Below are 6,926 nucleotides of genomic sequence, written 5' to 3'. Positions count from 1 at the left end.
TAGGATAAGTCCTGGTTCCATTGCCAGGACCCCCCAGCAGATCAAGCCACATAACTGTCATCCTCATTCAGAGGGCCTGGTTTGGTCCCATGCAGTTACCCAGCTGACAGTCCAGAGTCCATGAGCTCCCACTAGCTTGAGTCAGCTCTTGCTGTGATTTTCCCCACCGTGATTTTGATATCCACTTCGTGCATATGATCCCTCCTCCCCCTCTTCAACTGAAGTCTAGGAACTCAATCCAGTGCTTTACTGTGGATCACTGTGTGGAGGCCCAAAAATGTGAGCCTATTTCCACCTTGTCTGACAGTCAGAGAGTTTGGAGGTTGCTCAAAATACTTGATAAGTGTAGCTGCACGTTCCAACTCAGGATGTGATTACCTGGTTCTTTTGACATTGAGACAGTTCATACAAGTAGATCCGTTCCATCCTGACAGATGGTCAGGATATGCAAGCAGACTTCTGTTCCTTGTTTTGTAATTATGAGGTCACCTGAGGAGTGGCTGCTTTCAGGATGTGTGGTCTAGGGTAGCTTCACTGCCTAAACAACAGAATGCAAGTGATTTGATGTCTCAAAGTGTTAAAGTGATTTACTATTTGAATTGCCTTTTGTATCATGCTAAGAAAGTCTTTTGTTACATTCTCCTCCCTTTTGTATTGGGTATAAAAGCTTTTGGAAAAATAAACACAGGTGATTTCAGTATTCACTGGAATGCCCTCCCTGTACTTCCTATGGCTTCTGTTTTTATTATTTTCATGTCTTCATATTCTTTACTTATATTTCTAATTCCCCACACCCCGCACCCTGGTAAGAAGTGTTTTTGTTGAGGCTGATCCACAACATATGATGCCCAATGCGGCGCAGTCCCCGACAAATGGCCCCCAACGTGGGGCAAAAGGTGAACCCCAAAATGCACTGAAGTGTAGCCAGGTATACAAGGGAGTATGTGAAGGACCCCACAAGAAAATCGCACCCACAGGTGGAGAGGTAATTAGTGAGCACTCGGAAATAAATAGCAGATCATAAAAAAAGGAACGAGAAAGGCAGGGCAAAAAATTGGGAGTAAAACTGTAAATATTAGTAAATATGGGACAAGAAAATAGTATTCAATTATCTGTACAGTCGCTTGGATGTATTTTGATAGAAGAGCTGAAGTGGAGCGAAAACAACGGCAGAGATTTTTAGAGTTTGTGGATATTATGTTCTCACCCTCATACTGGCAGGGGTGCCTTCAGGCTCTCCAGACTCAGAGAGGCCAAAGTGAGGCCTCACCTTCACCCATGCAGTGGGCAGTGCTTTGGACACCTAGCCACAGGCTCTGTTGCTGCTGAGGGTGGGGAGAATGAAGGGAATGTGGCGTATGGCCTGGCAAAGGCCACTGAGATTGTGGCAGTCCACACGCACACGCTGTAGCCAGCTGAGTCTGGCTCACACTGTGCAGTGGAGCCAGGAAAGACAGACAGGAAAGTTTAAAGGGCTATACCTCCCACAGTCAGAGGCTGGAGTAGGTCAATAGAAATACCTAGAGGCTATTTGTCTCATGAGCCAAGGAACCTATAATGGATAAATCTATGACTTTTAATAGAGGAGAGGATTCAGAAATTCTCCAGTTTTGTGATTACAAGATGTAAAATAAAAAAAACAAGGACAGTAAAAATCAGCGTGCCTATACCCACCTAAGCTTGTGGTCTCACGCAGCAATCTCAGAACCTCTACAATGGCAGACACTGGAGAGCCTGTGAATTTGTCCGCTGCTTCTAACACTGGCCTCTGTTGGAACTACTAAATGTAAAAAACATGACCTGTGCCCGGGCAGAGCAGGCAATGAGAGACTGGCACCCACTAGTCTCAAGTACTGGTGGAACGCTGCCAAGTTCCTGAGCCTGCTGGCCAAACTGCTAAAAAGTAGCCTCGGGGAACTGCAGCTTCAGGCCAGTCAAGCATCTGTGAAAATGTAAATAAGAAAGTTAAGGTCTGTCAGCTAGGCAGACCTGCAACTTGGATTAGAAAGATTGCTTACAAATTTTCAATAAAATATCCAATGCTGAAAAACTTATTTAAAATACCCTACAGAAGACCTTGAGCCACTAAGTAAAATTCTCAAAGGGAGTAATGTTCCAAATTCCAAAATTCTCAAAGGGAGTAACGTTCCAAATTCCAGTGGACAGCTTACAGAAGCTGCCAGAGAGGTATTCACCCAGGTAGAGCATGCTACACAGAAACAGCAAGTACATTCTATTAATTAGGATCAGCCTTAACGAGCAAGTATTTACCTACTCACTCCTACAGCAGCGCTATTGCAGAATGGCCCATTTATGGCTACACCTTCCCATTTCACCAGTTGAGGTATTAAACCCTTATTTTGAAGCAGTAGCTTGTTTAGCACAGCAGAGCAGAATGGAATCTAGGAGGCTCGCTGGCCGAGAACCAGCTATAATCCTTGTTCCTTATACTAAGCAACAAGTTCATTGATTATTTCAAAATAGTGATTCTTGGGCAATTGTGTTTGTTCAAATTAAAGGCCAAATTAATAATCTTTTCCCAGATCCTTAGCTGCAATCTGTGCGACTACATTCCTTATTTTCCCTCAAGTTGTAGCAAAAGATCACTTTGGGTGACTGTCCAGGCAGTGAGATGTCTCTGTCAATTTTAGAGTTTGGAAGTTGCTTACAATGTACTTCCTGTTTACTTAGGTAATATTATACCCTTCTGGAGTCTTTGATGGAGGTGAAGAATCGATAAATAGTTATAGTTCTCCTTAGTTATGATAAAAGATAAAGTAAACAGAAATATTGTAACTGTAATTCTTGCTTGATACCTGTTTTGTTAAATGTAATTTTACTATGTTAAAGTTAAAGCCTTCCTTTTTACTTATGCAGAAAAGGGTAGATGATGTGGAAGTCCCCTCTGTGTGCTGTGATTACCATTAATGAATAAAGAAACTACCTTGGCCTGTTGATAGGGCAGAAAACTAAATGGGAAATGCTGGGAGGAAGAAGGCAAAGTCAGAGAGAGACGCTCTCAAATTATTATAGGACCCCCAAGTACCTGAGCACATGTGCACACGTACAAAAAATAGTTGTGAAAAATTGTATACGGCAATGAGCACACACATTTTCTTATATTTCGTTGATGGCAACTAATTTTGACAGAAATGCCCTTTGCTGGCTTTAAGGAAGCAAACAGTGTACTGGGTAATTCAGGAAGTAAGAGTAGTGCTGTCATAGACACCATTCGTCCTTCCTAGTAGAGGCTCCACCCACATACTGAAAATGTTGAGGCCATGGACCTTAAAGAGATGTAGTCTAGTAGGAAGTTACTACTGCCTCCTCCTTTAAGTGTGGCTTCTTTTCTAATTAGTTTGAATAATTTCACTGTTGAAAAAGCTGTAGATTTTCTCCATAGATTTAATGGTTCTGGCACACAACTTAAAGGGTTAAAATCATTCTTGAAACTTGAATATTGTTGACATGAGAAATTGTTGGTCTATTCTAGCTTATCTGCTGGGAGGGAAAACAGAAATGAATATGATCATTGCACAAAAACATTGAAGAGACAGTTAACAAATTTGTTGGTTCAGTAGGGACTTGCCCAACACTTGTGTAGAGAAGATAGGGGTCAGATGTCACTTAAAGCAAAGCTTCCCATCCAATCGCTTTGCAGCTTGTGTGGCCATGGAAATAGCACCTCTGGAATTCATCAAGGTTTGTGCAGAGGAGGCTTCTTTGATTCTAGAAGACCAACAGGGCTAACCTCGACAGAAACTTATCTGAAGTACAGAAAACCGGTTTCTCGGATTTGGCTTCACAAAGATATCTTTGTAGGACATCTCGCGTGGTAAGGCTTACCTTGTACCTGTGAAGCAAATCTGGGACCTATAGAATTGTTGTGGATGAAACCTGCTATGCAGATATCAGTATCTCATTGTCAAGTTTGGGCTTACTTCACACTGTTATTTTACTATGTCTTCTGTTAGAAAGACTAAACGAGTTGATTGTCTGTTTAGAGATTCTCAATCCTCCATAGCCAGATCAACTTTGAGGGACTTGATGGAATCATTTCTGAATTTGATATGCTGAGGACTGGCCATAAGAGAAAAAAAAAAGTTCTTGAACTATCTTCACATAAGGAACAACAGAGCAGGGTTTATTCCTTGGTTTCTGTCTTTGTTTCACGTACATATTATTTTTCTCTCTTCTTCCTCCTCCTCCTCCTCCTCCATCTCTTTTCTGGGCAGGGTCTTATGTATCCCAGGCTGCCCTGGAACTCTATAAGTAGCCAAACATGGCCTTGAATTCCTGATCCCCCTGCTTCTGCCTCCCAAATTCTGGGATTACAGGCATGCAGCACTATGTACCACTTGTGTAGTGCTGAGATCATACTTCAGGGTTTTATACGTGCTAGACAAGTGCCCTATCAACTAATCTACATCCTTACCCTGTTTTCAGCATAGAATAACAGTCAGAAATGTCCTATTTAACTCAATATTTACTTAATGTTTTGTCATTTTCAAACTTTTTATATCTGTGCATAATTCTTCAATAAATGGACAACAGCAAAAGAAGAAAGATACATAAGATAAATTTTTCCAGATAGTCATTCATCTGAAATAAGTTCATTGGTCTGTCCCCCAAAACTTGACTTGTATAGACTTGGAACTTGTATAGGTCCCAAAGCATCCTGTGATTTCAGAAACAAGGAGTTGTGGGTCGGGATGGAGAGGAACTACCATGTTGTCAGCAACAGACAGAAAAGAGCTGGAGAAATCAAATGTTAGAAACGCTACTGAAAAAAACAAATGACCATGCAATTTAAGAAATGAACCTGAAAAATGAAAGAAATACAGATTTATTCCTAATTATCAATATCGATATCAGGCAGAGAATGGCAAAATCCAGATAATAATCCAAAACTCAATAAGCCAAGAAGCAACCTCACTATTGTCTAATAGAAACTTTAAGCTTACATTACACAAATTAAACTCCTGATTAGCTCCTCAATACTGTTGCACATAACTCTCCCAAGAGAACCACCCAATAGTTAAAGTCAGAACCTGAAAGTCCTTACCTCCCTCCAGACACCCTTCACACATTTCCCGTTCCTCCGCCACATGCATCTTCCCTCTCAACGTGCCCTTCCGAATATCTCTGACACCCATTTCACTGTTTCCAAATGCGCCATCTTGTCCAGGCTGCATCATTTCCCACACAGACTACAGTCACCACTGAACTGCTGCCCGTGTTTGTTCTTTTACATTCACATTCTGTTCTGCACATCCCACATTAATCCAAAGTTGAGAAGCAACTTTTAGGACTTGTGTAGTGGTTTGCATGAGAAATGCCCCCAAAGGCTTAGACAAATGTTCCCAGTTGGTGGCATTGTTTGGGAAGGCTGTGAAACCTCTAGGAGGTGGAGCCTTGCTGGAGGAATGGGGCAGGGGGAGTGAATGTTTATATTTTAATTCCGTTTCTTGTTTGGTCTCTGCTTCACGCGTGCTGCTAAAGATGTGATCTCTCAGCTTCCTGCTCTGACCACCAGGCCAGCTGCTTATGGACCAGCTACCCTGCCATGATGACTTCTGAGCCCTCTTACCGTTGTAAGGCAAAATAAATTTTTTTCATCCATTAATTGCTTTTGGTCATGGGGCTTTATCACAGAAAATTAACAATATAGCATTCATTTTAAGACACAGCACCTAAGTCACATGTCATGAATGACAAATCAAGAAGACAGATAGAACACGGATTCCTAAACCATGTCATCATCCCAGCAAGGCTTATCCTCAGAGAAAGGAGTTCATTTAAGTTTTGTTTTAGCCATGGTATCGAGGGATTTATGGCAGCCAAAATGTTGAACTCAAAGACACACTTTCTGGGAGGTGATATATTCTGGTGAGAAGTGTGACTTTAGGGAAGGAGAAGACTACTCCATCTTTCCTTGCCTTCTCTGAAGGATCTTGTGGGCATGGTGCTTCTCACCAGAGGGGGTGTGGCCTGTGTCCCCTAAGCTGCTAGGAACAGCAAAATAAACAGTGTTTCCAAACCTCTGCAGGGCATGGACTGTCTGTAGGAAGGAAATTGCTTCCAGAGTAACATGTATGTTTTCTCCATCTGAGAATCTGTTCCTTGAAACTGTAGATTGATTCTACCATATCATTTCGTACAGCTCCAATGAGTTCTTTTGCATACAAGCCATGCTGGTCAGCTTTGACCACTATAACAAAATGTCTGAGATAATAAACTTTTAAAGTAGAATGCTTTATCTTGGCTCATAGTTCTAAAGATTTCAACCTTAAATTTCAATAAGTCTATGGCTTGTGGGTGGGTCAGTGGTGAGGCAGGGAACCATGGTAGGAGTGAATGATAGAGGAAGCACTCACAGCAAGAAGAGAGGATAGAGTTCTTCAAGGTCGTGCTCCCAACGTCCTAAAGGCCTCCTACCAGCCTTGTCTCTTAAAGGCTGTGCCATCTCCTAACCACAGACTGGGTACTGAGACTTTAACTCACAGTCCACCGGGAACACTTATCTAACCCACGGCAGTATGTTAAGTACTAATTGTAATTGAATGCAAACCTTTCTGAGATGCAGCCTTCCCTGTGAGCCAGCTGAAGCTTGGGCCTCCCTTATCGTCAGTGATAACTATTAACATTTTAACCAATTACTAGCTGTATATTTAGTATTAAACTTCTTGACAAGTTAGCTGCGCTGCTTTGTTTACATGTCTGCTAGTATTGTAGTAAATGAAATTAAGTGCACAATGAATTCTTCCAGGTGGTGGCAAGAAAAACTTGTTAAACTTGTTGAGCAGAAGCTCTAATGGTTAAAAGCTTAACCATTCAGGTATACAGGCAGAATGGCTCATGCCCGTACTCCTAGCACTCAAAAGACTAAGGCAGAGGCAGGCAGATCTCTGTAAGTTCCAGGCTAG

General features: G+C 41.9%; 1 long non-coding RNA gene across 1 annotated transcript; it reads left to right on the top strand.

Annotated features, from left to right (window-relative positions):
• Positions 1–2,169: 2,169 nt before the first annotated feature.
• On the top strand, positions 2,170–5,615 carry LOC125388041 (uncharacterized). Its single transcript, XR_007228092.3, has 3 exons — positions 2,170–2,344; positions 3,662–3,835; positions 5,503–5,615. It is a non-coding gene; the product is annotated as an uncharacterized LOC125388041 (long non-coding RNA).
• The last annotated feature ends 1,311 nt before the right edge of the window (positions 5,616–6,926 follow it).

This window comes from Myodes glareolus, chromosome 11 (assembly GCF_982192425.1).
Source record: "Myodes glareolus chromosome 11, mMyoGla1.1, whole genome shotgun sequence".
Lineage (NCBI taxonomy): Eukaryota > Metazoa > Chordata > Mammalia > Rodentia > Cricetidae > Myodes > Myodes glareolus.
The sequence above is the reverse complement of the archived record's forward strand: the minus strand, read 5'-3'. Positions and strand labels throughout refer to the sequence as shown.